Below are 12,326 nucleotides of genomic sequence, written 5' to 3'. Positions count from 1 at the left end.
TAACACTGGGCAACTCATGCCTCTGAGACAACAAGAAGGGAGTTTTGGTGTTGACTAGGGAAATTGAACTGGACTACCAAAAGGAAATTGGCCTACTCCACAATGGAGGTAAAAATGAGTATACCTTAAATATAGATGCTTCCCTAGGACTTCTGCTAGTATTACCATGCCTGTGCTCAACGTTAATGGAAAGCTACAACAACCTCATCTGAACAGGACTACTAATGGCCCAAACTATAAAGGAATGGTTTGGGTCTCCCCACCAGGTAAAAAACCATGACCAGCTAAGGTTCGTGCTGAAGCAAAGGGCATGTAGAAGAGGGTAGTTATAAACACCAGCTATAACAACAGGACCAGTTACAGAAACCAAAAGTTTTTCATGTGTATTTCCTCCTTATTTTGTTATTAATATATTTTGCTTATATATATATATATTAAGCAAATATACTTGTTTTCTTTTTTCTCTCATTCTCCTATTATGTAACATAAGATATTTGACTCTATATCAGTATTTAGTATTGTTAATTTTACATCATCGTATTTAAGTTATAAAATATCAGAAGGATAAATATTACTTAAGGACTGTATCTCCTCTGGAAGGGATTAGTGGATTTTTTATTTTATGCAAGATAGTTGTATTATGTAAGGCAGAATTATGGCCTTGTTAATTGTCGTTATTTGGAAACTAAGTATGGTTAAAGGACGTGCATGTGGGTGCCAAGTAGACAAAGGTGAATTGTGATGGTGAATGTCATGTATCAACTTGACTCAGCTAAGGAATGGCCAGATAGCTGGTAAAACATTATTAATGGGTGTGTTGATGAGGGTGTTGCTGGAAGACATTAGCATTTGAATCAGTAGAAAGAGTAAAGAAGACTGCCTTCATCAATGTGTGTGAGTTTGAAATAATAGAGTTTATAGGTGGATGTGTTTAGCACAAAGGCCCAAAATTGTTTTCTTAACATGATAGGTTTTAACAATTATATGACCTGCAAATAACACTAACCGTATGCCATAAAGACATTATATCTTTAGTCAAAATATGTCAATACAGGGCCAGAATTAGTAAATAAAATAAAAATCATTCTATATTTCTTGAAGACAAGTATTACTGATTTATCTGAGTGATAATTTACATATAAACCATGTATATTCTACTAGTATGTTTAGAGCAAATAAAAATTATGAAATCAGTTTAATAATTTATTTCTATAGTGAAAATCCCAGGGTAAAAATCAACAAATATAATTTGAAATATAAAACGTATTTCTATACATTTGTAAAACAGGGACCAATGCTTACTTCAGTAGGCAATAAAGCATACACACATTATTACATTCACCAGCATTTGGTTATAGTGGTTCTTATTTGAAATAAGTGGCAACTGTCTATCAAAACATATTTTTCTGGTTCAATTTTTCCCATGTGGACTTCATAATTTTATTTTAAGTACATATAAATTATATATAAATTATTACTAAGACATTTCAGGTTTGTATGTTAGCTTTAATTACTAAACACTAATCTAGCTGTGCAAGAAAATTGTTAATCATCTAATAATTCAAGTAAAATAAAACTAGATAAAATTCCAGTGGAAGATCTAATGCGGTGCTCAGTCATAAAGGTACAGACAGATTTTAAAAGTGTAGACAGATTCCTCTCCTGAGAAAACTTGTTGGATTTCTAGGAAGATAAGATTTACACATAAAAGGTAGCTAGACAATAGTACGAGAATATATATATAGTCTTCTGTAATTCATAAATGGAGAGAGGGAGGAGAGTGGGGAGAGAGAAAAAGAGAGAAAGAGAGACTATACATGTTAGAGTCATCTACAAAAGGTCTCTAGGAAGATAAAACAGCACAAATTAGAAAGGAGTCTGAAATTTCATTTGGAGAGAATGCTTGTGCAGTATTTGAGGCAAAAAGTTAGGTAAGAATTATCAACTGATTGTATTTTAGGATTGAAAAAGTAGTTATTGGTGGCCATGCAGTCCATCCCCCGACAGAATTAGAAATATCAAAAAGGATCTAGCTAGAGAGGAAAGTGGTGAGTGCTTATGTATTATGTATTTAATACATACGATTCAAGTGGATGGTTGCATATTTAATATATTCCTTTATTTGATGAGTTGGAATTTGCATTCGAAGTAAGGATAAAATTAAGACTTGATTGCCAAACGATCATTAAGACTATGATTATAAATAAGCTTTCTGAGATGACGTAGAGTGACCATACAAAAACAATGGCTCCTCCTGGAGGTAGTCTTACTCTCAGGAAGAAAGAAAAGGATGAAACCTCATAAGGAAGGTTTGTCAGAGAAATGATTAGAGAGGCAAGGAGCAAGCGAGCACAATATCCAGAAAGCCACGAGGAGAGAAAAATTCTGGACATGGGTGATGAAGAATTTCAAGTAGAGATATTGTGGAAGATAATATTTGAGAAAGGCCCCAGGGAAGGATGTGGTTAACAGTACAGAGACTGTTTCATCAGAGCAGCAGAGGATCCAGAAGACAGCAAGAAAAGAGAAAATAGATGCAGGGTTTATCTAGATATGAACAGGAAAAAAAGTAATGCAGCTATGTAAAAGAGAAGCAAAGACAATGAAAATGTTTTGCTTTGTTTATTTTCTTTGTCCTAAGAAACAATCCTTAAGAAATTTAAGTTGAAGGAAAGAAAGTGATTATGTTGTCATCACTTGGTACTTGTCTGGGCTCAGTATATATTGAGTGGATAATTGAGAAATAGTTGGAAATGGCAAAAATTATGAAAACAGTTATATTTTTGGAAGTCACAGAAGGTGAATACAAATGGGGAATTTTCTTTAAATGAAAAGAAAGAGAGAGACATACTACCTTAAAAATAATGTGGCCAGGTGCAGTGGCTCACGCCTGTAATCCCAGCACTTTGGGAGGCCGAGGCAGGTGGATTATGAGGTCAGGAGTTCGAGACCAGCCTGGCCAACATCGTGAAACCCTTTCTCTACTAAAAATACAAAAATTAGCTGGGCATGGTGGCGGGCACCTGTAATCTCAGCTACTCAGTAGGCTGAGGCAGGTGAATCCTTTGAACCTGGGAGGCGGAGGTTGCGGTGAGCCGAGATGGCAGCATTGCACTCCAGCCTGGGCGACAGGGTGAGACTTTGTCTCAAAAAAAAAAAAAAAAAAAAGGAAAAATCTGGTTTGTTTTTTCCATATGCTGGGATGGTATTGTGGAGTTTTGAAAAAATTATCACTTTGGTGTTAAATAATAATATGTTGCTTGGCAGTCTTGGTTTCTCTGTTCCATGTATATTTCTCTTTTTGACCTTACTATTTTAAATATGCTTGAATTTGGCATATGTAGCATTCTCCTTATCTATCTGTAATTAAATCTAGAATAAATAGTAAAATCAATAATACATAACCCAATTGCTATGTAATTCTGTAATAGAAATATGCGCATCAAGTTTCTGACCAGTAAGAACTTGGTAAAGAAAGCTAACTAAATATTTATCTCATTAGGATTTCAGGAAATTATTATCCAATTTTAGGACATATCAGAATACAGTGCTAAGCACTACAAGTCATGAATTTTACAAAAAATTTACTCTTTCACACAAATATGTAATTTACTTTGTTAACTTTAAATCACTTCAGCATCTTTCTAAGAATGTATTAATTTGGAATTGACCAGTGAGTTCTGTCAAGCAACACTCATATTTGTTCAAACATTAGGACAATGCATTTTCCCAATATTATCTTACAGGAAACAGGATGTCATAGTTTGAATCATTGAATCTTTACATAGTCTGATATGGCTCATTCTCTCAGTTACTTTATTTTTAGCCATAAACCACTATTCAGAGATACATGTTAATCTGAAACAATGTAAATTAATGCTTTTAATGTTTATGATTATTATATATTTATAATTAAAAAGGAAAAAAAAATAAATGTTTTTAAATTTCTCCCAGGAAATTACCTCAGAATAACAAGTGTTAGTTTAGGATGCTGTAAAGAAATCTTTTAAAGATTACTTAAAAATAAGGAATGGTGAAGTTGTGAGATCAAGCATATATAAATTTCAGGAAAAACGAAATGTTAATATTTTGTAAACTGGTGTAAAAATTGAGACAAAATATTGAGTGAGATAATTATGCAGCTCTGTGTCTCTTTTTAAAGGAGGTAAGGTTTATGTACTCTTGAAAACTGCCTTGGAAGACTCAAGACATGACTCCAGTATGAACCATGAATGAATCAACTGGTGTTGAAGATGCATATTAAGGGAGTAGTTTCCTATGACTTTTATAACAAATAACCGCAAACTGTGTAACTTAATAGGATTTGATTCTCTGACAGTTCTTGAGGCCAGAAGTCTGAAATCAAGGTGTTGGCAGAGCTGTGCTCCCTTTGATGGCACAGGGGAAATAACCATGGTTGCCTCTTCCTGGCTTCTGGGGGTTGCTAGAAATCCCTGGTGTTCTTTGACTGCAGCTATATCTCCCTGCCTCCATGGTTACATGCCTTGATTACTGTGTTTCTCTTCACATAACGACACCAGTCATATTGAATTTAGAGCCCACTCTAATCTTATATGGCCTCAACTTAACTAATTACCTCTGTAAATACAACATAAAGCTATGGAAACTAGCATATGAGAAGGAATCAATAGTGCACCGATGAAGCATACTATATATACTTCATCAACTGAAGGTAATGAAAATTCCTATGGAAGGAAAATTACTACTATAATGAAAATTACATGAGAAATTGAAAACCAAGGGACTCGGGTCATTGAAAACCCTGACCAATATTTTACAACCTTTGAAATAAAAATCTAACTATAATACATCATATAGGAGGATTCTCCACTAGAGTTCACACACTTGAAGTAAGTAAAATAGATGCAAGGCATTTGACTTTTATTCAACACACCTGCTCACTAGGAACATGTCAGGGTCTGCCCCTGCTGGAATTTCTAGATTTTTAAAAAATGTATTTGCTTTGAGCATAAGATCTTCAGATTTAGCAATTTATAATTATTTACACTCACTTTACTTGCAGAATAATTTGAAAGCTTGAGTATCTTTTTTAGTGAAGAATTTGCTCTGCCCAAGTTAAGTTCCTGCCCAAAAACAAGGGCTCATCAATCGATGTTTCACGTTCAGTTTAGTCCATTCTCACTGAGACATACTCAAGTAGTTCTAACCAACAGTTTATTCTAGAATCTTCCATTTCTCTTAGCCATAAAATTCTACCATTTGTCAAATTTTAGAAAGTTCATATTGTAAATATATCTTGGCTCTTTCTTTTTCCTCTTCATAATTATCTCTATAGCTGAGTCTGTAAAATAACTCTGTACTCTTTTGTTTCTAGCTTCGGATTCTTCAAATCCAACCTACATATTGAATACCAGAAGAATAAAACCCAAATCTGGTTATGATTTCTTATACATATATAAAATGCACACACACTGCCTGGCATGTATAAAAATCCCACTTTAAGGTAGCAGAATGTTTGTTTCTGTCTTTTAAAATCCGCTTCCTAAATTGCTGCAATGCCTCCTTATTACCTTGACAATGAAAATTCTTTACCTGATGAATTCGTTGGATGAGTTCACTGCTAAGAAACCCAGACTCAAAGTGGCTTAACAAGAAGAACATTTTAAATCTCATATCACATGAAGCTTAGAAACAGCATGAGGTTTTCTAGTTTCTGATACCTCAAGTTTCCAGCCCTGCTTCTCAGGTTTTCTTGACTCTGCCTGTAACCCAGTATCAGCTAATTATTCTCAATCTGGCTTCTCTCATGAAGCAGCAACCATGAAACATACCTCTCACCATCCATCTGGTTGCAGAAAAGATTTTTCTCTTTTCCATGGAGTTGAAGAAAGTTTCTCCTTGATTTAAATTTGCTTAGATTCTTCTATTACTGAACCAATCATAAAAGAAGGAATAAAATTACTATGATAGGTTTATCAATATCTGGAGAATAATTAACTAGTACACAATGAATATTGAAGAGTCAATTGCATATTTCATGTAACATATTCGATTTTTGCATGTTACTGCTCCAGATTTGCCTATACATATTCTAAATACTAACCACAACAACCACTTCCTGTTTCTTAAATGTGTCATGTTTTTTTTTTTGTTTTTTTTTTTTTTTTTTTTTTTTTTTTTTTGAGACGGAGTCTCACTCTGTCGCCCAAGCTGGAGTGCAGTGGCCGGATCTCAGCTCACTGCAAGCTCCGCCGCCCGAGTTTACACCATTCTCCTGCCTCAGCCTCCCGAGTAGCTGGGACTACAGGCGCCTGCCACCTCGCCCGGCTAGTTTTTTGTATTTTTTAGTAGAGACGGGGTTTCACCGTGTTAGCCAGGATGGTCTTGATCTCCTGACCTCGTGATCCGCCCGTCTCGGCCTCCCAAAGTGCTGGGATTACAGGCTTGAGCCACCGCGCCCGGCCATGTGTCATGTTTTTCTTCCCCTTTAGTCATGATTTCCTTTTTGCCAAGAATGATCTTCACCATGTCTTCATCTGACTGATCTCAAGCATTCTTGAAAGCTTAGTTTAAGCATCACCTTTCCTAGATCTATTGCCCTGTTTCTACCAGATGGAATCAAGAGAGCCTTTCTTATCACCTTGCTTTCCTCAAGCACAGTCCTTCTCAACCTCCCGAAAATTAGGATTACTCTGTAGACCATTTCAAAATTCTGATGCCCTGAAACTGCTTCCAAACATCTGATTCAACTGGTTTGCAGAAGAGCCTGGTCATGATATTTATTTGTTTTTAACTTCTCAGCTGGTTCTAAAGTGAAGTCAAGATTTAGATCACTGCTCTCGATCACTTGCCGTATCTGATTACGATACATTTCTCTTTCTCCTCTACTAGGGTTTTAGTTTTTGAAGATATGACTATGTTTTTTACCTTGGTAGCCTAAGTACCTAAAAGAACATCTGATGTAATGTTGGTGCTCAAAAGTTTGTTGATTGAAAATAAACGCTGAGTTTCAAAAGACAGTTTTTAAAAATTCAATTTATCAGCTGTAAACCAAATGCCTTACGTGTGCTAAACTCTATAAAAACTGTTGGTACACATGGTAGATAATGCAGAGTCAGGTTTTAGCACAATTAATTTTCAATTAGGTGCTAACAAGTTAGCAATTATGATCACAGGGTTAGGAGCATCAGGCCACTACATCTGAAATTACTCTTCCAGAACTTCGACCTTCAATCTAATAGAGCAAGTTATTATTTCCTTAAATAATATTCCATTATCTTAAGTAGTAGTTTGCATAATTTAAAAAAATTAGGTCTTACAAGTCTTTTACTTACGAGTATGTAAAGTCTAACTATAAATAAGTCCATCCTTTTCTTTTTCTTTTACCCAAATATTTATTTTTTGTGTGTTTTTACCTAGGCTCCAAACAAAATCTAAAAGGTTTTGCATTGTTTTAATAGCCAATGAAAGGCAGGTGTTCACTAAATGGAATGAGAAAAATTAAAAGCAGCCTAACTGCAGAAGTGTCTTTGAACCACAAATTTAAATTTTTAGTGGTTTTACAATCTTCTTAAGCTGTCAATGGAAAAACATGGCTTGACATTGAACACATACCAAGTCAGTAGCATAAAACTATTTTATAATGTCTGATTGGTCATTGGAAAAAAACAGTTTAAAATTCAATCCGTGTGATAGAAATGCCACTTAGAAAAAGACCATTCATACTGCAGTGCTGTAGGAAACCCGTGGTTATAACAGTTCCCATTTCATCCAGCAGCAGAAGGGGTTTTAAAGAATTACAAATGGAATGGTTCCTAGAATCCTGCATGTTGGGTAAAATTTATTATCATAAAATTCACTATTAGAAGAAAAAAACATACTATTATTTTTTCACTCTCATGCATTAAAAAACATCATCTTAAATGATGATTTTCAGGTTTATTAATGGGAATTCTTTGGGAATGTCCATTCATAATTTCATCAGGTCATTCATTCATTAACCAAAATATGTTGAACACTTGCTATATTGTTACTCATAGTGGAAAGGGTTGGCCTAGTCATCTGTCCAGCTGGCATTTGTTAGTCATGAATTTTGTATTTGGAAAGTCTGTGTGCAGCTATTAATGGTGAGAGATTGTAGAATTACAGATTACCTGAAACAGAACTGGTTGTTTCAAAGTGTTTATAAGTCATATAACAAAACAAAACCTAAGTAATCAAAGTAAAGCAAATGGTGAATTTTTTAGATTTGAAACTATTCTGGAAAATTATGAAAAATTAAGTGGACTTCATCCACACTTGGAAATCAGATTTGTTGCACATATCTTAGTATCGGACAAGTTTTGAGGACTGTAAATTTTGAATTTCTAAACTTCTGCTAACTTCAGCTAAATTTGAACTGTCTAATTTTGAGAAATCCAAACTCATGATTTTCTCGTATGCCTATGTGTCTTATTTCTAGACTTTTCATTATTAATTAGCAATTTCAAAAGGGTAGAGACAAGGGGGAAAAAGCATGGACAAGAAAAGACAGCAGGACAAGAAAAAAAGCATTACACAAATTAACTCATTTATGCCTGAGGTTGCAATTTCTTGAATTTTTGCAATCAGGCCTTGGCGATGATCTTGAGCACTAAGCTAGAAATAATTCCCACATACTTAGCATTCCAATAATGCAACAATAGGCATAAATTGGACAGATTTGCCCAATCTTGGTTATCACCTCTAAAAAATTATTTAATAGAATATAAGGTTGAAATTAGTGTGAAAGCTTCAGAGAATATGTGGATTGCAAGATCTGCTTTAATCCTTTCCCCCCATCATTGCCAAAAGTTAAGAATTAGTCCTACATATAATGGTATGAAATTAATTCATGTTCTCATCTGTAAAATAAAAGTTAAGCATTATAATTGACTTCAATAGTTATTATGGTGACGATCAATAAAAATTCCTGGCAAGTATTGACAAGCCTTTAAGGACATAGCAGTTATGAGCTGCCAGCTAAAAAGTACTTAGAGACCTAGGCAGGAAGGTGACTTATGGCTACTTTATTTTTTTTTTAATGTAATTTGATTTACTTCGTTCCTTAAGAGAAAACATTTTACTAAGGCTTTTTGTTTGTGTGTTTTTAAGGTTTTTTTTAATAGACTTTATTTTTTTAGAGTAATTTTTTTGAAGTAATTTTAGGTTCACAGCAAATTTAATGAGAAAGTATAGAAAATTCCTATATTCTCCTTCCCCACTCCTCCACGTACAGTCTCCTCCACTACTAAACATCCAGCATGAGAATGGTACCTTTGTTACAAAATAAACCTACATTGATACACTTTTCTTGTTGTGCTTGATTTAGGAAGAGATGTAAATATGCAGTTTGTAAAATCCTGGGAAAAAATTATCTACTCACCTCCCATCATACACATACCTAAAAAAAAGCATATATATGCACACACGAACACACATGCCACAACTTTTGACTTTCCATCCTAAGAATGCACAGTGAAACGGACATTATCTGCCTATCACAGTATCAAACAATAACTCTTAAAAGCTCTTCCTATCACACTTCCTTTTAAGATAAGTGAGTGTTTTTTACATTGAAGGGATACATAGTAACCTTCTAAAGTAAGCCCCTAGATTTAGAATATTTTAGCAGTAGTGTTTTTAGTGGGTACACAGTGATTGATATAGACATTGTTAAAATTAGAGGCTGAACAAGTTTGATGTTTATCTTCCCTCCTCTTCCTTTCTCTCATCATTTCATAAAAGCAATGGCTTGGATTTTATTACAGAAATTATGCCACTCTGTTTAGAGACAGCATTTTTAAATTTAGGTTTAGGTATGTATTTGTCTAATAATTAATTACTAATAATAAATTACTATTCAATAAAATTCCCGTAAGATATAATTTAAAATGTGATAGGGAAATGTTTACAGAGTGTTTTCTTTTTACTTTTATGAAAGTTTTGTATACTTATCAAATGCCTTTATATAGGGTTTTCTTTTCATAGACATTGTGGTACCTATAATTCTTGATTATTTGTCCTTGGTAGTTACAGCTAAGGTTAAATTTGCACTGTATTTCTTTCTTTCTCTCTCTCTTTTTTTTTTTTTTTTTTTTTTTGAGACGGAATCTTGCTCTGTCACCCAGGCTGAAATGCAGTGGCATGATCTCGGCTCACTGCAAGCTGGCTCACACTCATGAATCTGCCTCCCGGGTTCATGCCATTCTCCTGCCTTAGCCTCCCAAGTGGCTGGGACTACAGACACCCACCACCACGCCCAGCTAATTTTTTTTTTTTTTTGTATTTTTTAGTAGAGACGAGGTTTCACTGTGTTAGCCAGAATGGTCTCGATCTCCTAACCTCATGATCCGCCCGCCTCGGCCTCCCAAAGTACTGGGATTACAGGCATGAGCCACTGCACCCAGCCTGCATTGTATTTCTAAAATAAATATAATATAATTTATAAAGTTTTTAGTCATAAAAAGACAGGCCAAACCAACAAACCTTAAAACCTTACTACTAAGCTGGGCACCAGAGTTCGTGCCTGTAGTCCAGCTATTTGGGAATCTGTGGAGCCCAGCCTGAACAACAAAGTAAGACCTCATCACTCTAAAACAAACAAATGAGCAAAAAACCCAAAACAGAAAAAAAAATTCCACCTTACTATGTCACATGCAAAAAAAAAAAAAAAAAAAATTAGAACCAGACCTTATACCCTTCACAAAAATTAACTCAAAACTGACCATTGACATACATTTAAAATACAAAACTATAAAATGCCTAGCAAATAACAGAGAACTTCTAGATGATCTTGGGCATGATCACAACTTTTTAAATACAACACAAAAGGCAAGATCCATGAAAGAAATAACTGATAAACGGGGGGCTCCATTAAAATAAAAAACTTCTACTCTGTGAAAGATACTGTCAAGAGAAGGGGAAGATAACCACAGATTGGGAGAACATATTTGCCTAAGACTTAACAGACGGACTGTTATCTAAAATACAAAAATAACTCTTACAACTCAACAATAAGAAAATGAACAACCTAATTTAACAAATAGGCCAAAGAACCGAGTTCGCACCACTGCACTCCAGCCTGGGTGACAGAGTAAGACTTCATCTCAAAAGAAAAACAAAACAAAACAAAACAAAAAAGTGGTGAAATATAATATTTAATGAGGGGAATGGAAATCAAATGACAACAAAATTACATCATACACAGAAGAGAGTTAAGTACTTGTGTAGAGGAATTAAACTGATTAAGGTTTTCCTGCAAATTGCTCCATACACACATTATTTCCATAACTTTAAAGAATATATTTTGTTTTTTTGTCCAGTGTGTATTGTTAAGTACATTCCCTCTTACTCGTTCTTCTCAACCCAGATCCATTTTCCAATCTCCCACTGATCCCATGTCAGCATGCTCTGTTTTTGACTAGACAAATAATACACAGATTTATTTCTACAGGAAAAACCTCTGGTAAAATCATAGAGTGCCTACTTGAACGATACCCAAAAGGTAACTGCGTGCTTTCCGCTGGCCAGAAATAACTCACAGCAAATGAATTCACAGAGCAGTCAATGGAATACTGTAACCCTCTTAGGGGAGCCATTGTACTATGAGAGAAATGTAAAGCAGTGAAGCAGCCTTTATATCTATATCTATATGCATATATATATACACACACAATGCAGTGTGTGTATGTGTGTGTACATATATATACACACATACATGCATACATATGTATGTACACACATACACACTGTATTATGTACGATAGAAATTATGGTAAAAATAAGTTAGACTATTGATCTGTGACAAATTTCCACTTGAAGCCATATGGAGTTGGCTTAATATTCCTTTCATTGACATTGTATTATTGTGATAATTTATTTAGAATGATTTTTATTATTACTGTTGTAAGACTAGCAGTAGATTGAATGGCAGTAATTCTAAGACCAGAATAGACTGATGTTACTTCTTAGATGTAAATCTACAGATTGAAAGATTGGTACTGTGAGATTTGTTTTTGTTTTGTTTTGTTTTGTTTTTCTTTTGAGATGAAGTCTTACTCTGTCACCCAGGCTGGAGTGCAGTGGTGCGATCTCGGTTCACTGCAAACTCTGCCTCCTGGGTTCAAGCAATTCTCCTGCCTCAGCCTCCCATATTAGCTGGGATTACAGGCATGCGCCACCGCAACCAGCTAATTTTTGTATTTTAGTAGAGACGGGGTTTCACCGTGTTGGCCAGGCTAGTCTCAAACTCCTGGCCTCAAGCAATCCACCCACCTCAGTCACCCGAAGTGCTGGGATTACAGTCCTGAGCCACCGCACCTGGC

Source organism: Macaca mulatta, chromosome 3 (assembly GCF_049350105.2).
Source record: "Macaca mulatta isolate MMU2019108-1 chromosome 3, T2T-MMU8v2.0, whole genome shotgun sequence".
NCBI classification, from domain to species: domain Eukaryota; kingdom Metazoa; phylum Chordata; class Mammalia; order Primates; family Cercopithecidae; genus Macaca; species Macaca mulatta.
The sequence above is the reverse complement of the archived record's forward strand: the minus strand, read 5'-3'. Positions refer to the sequence as shown.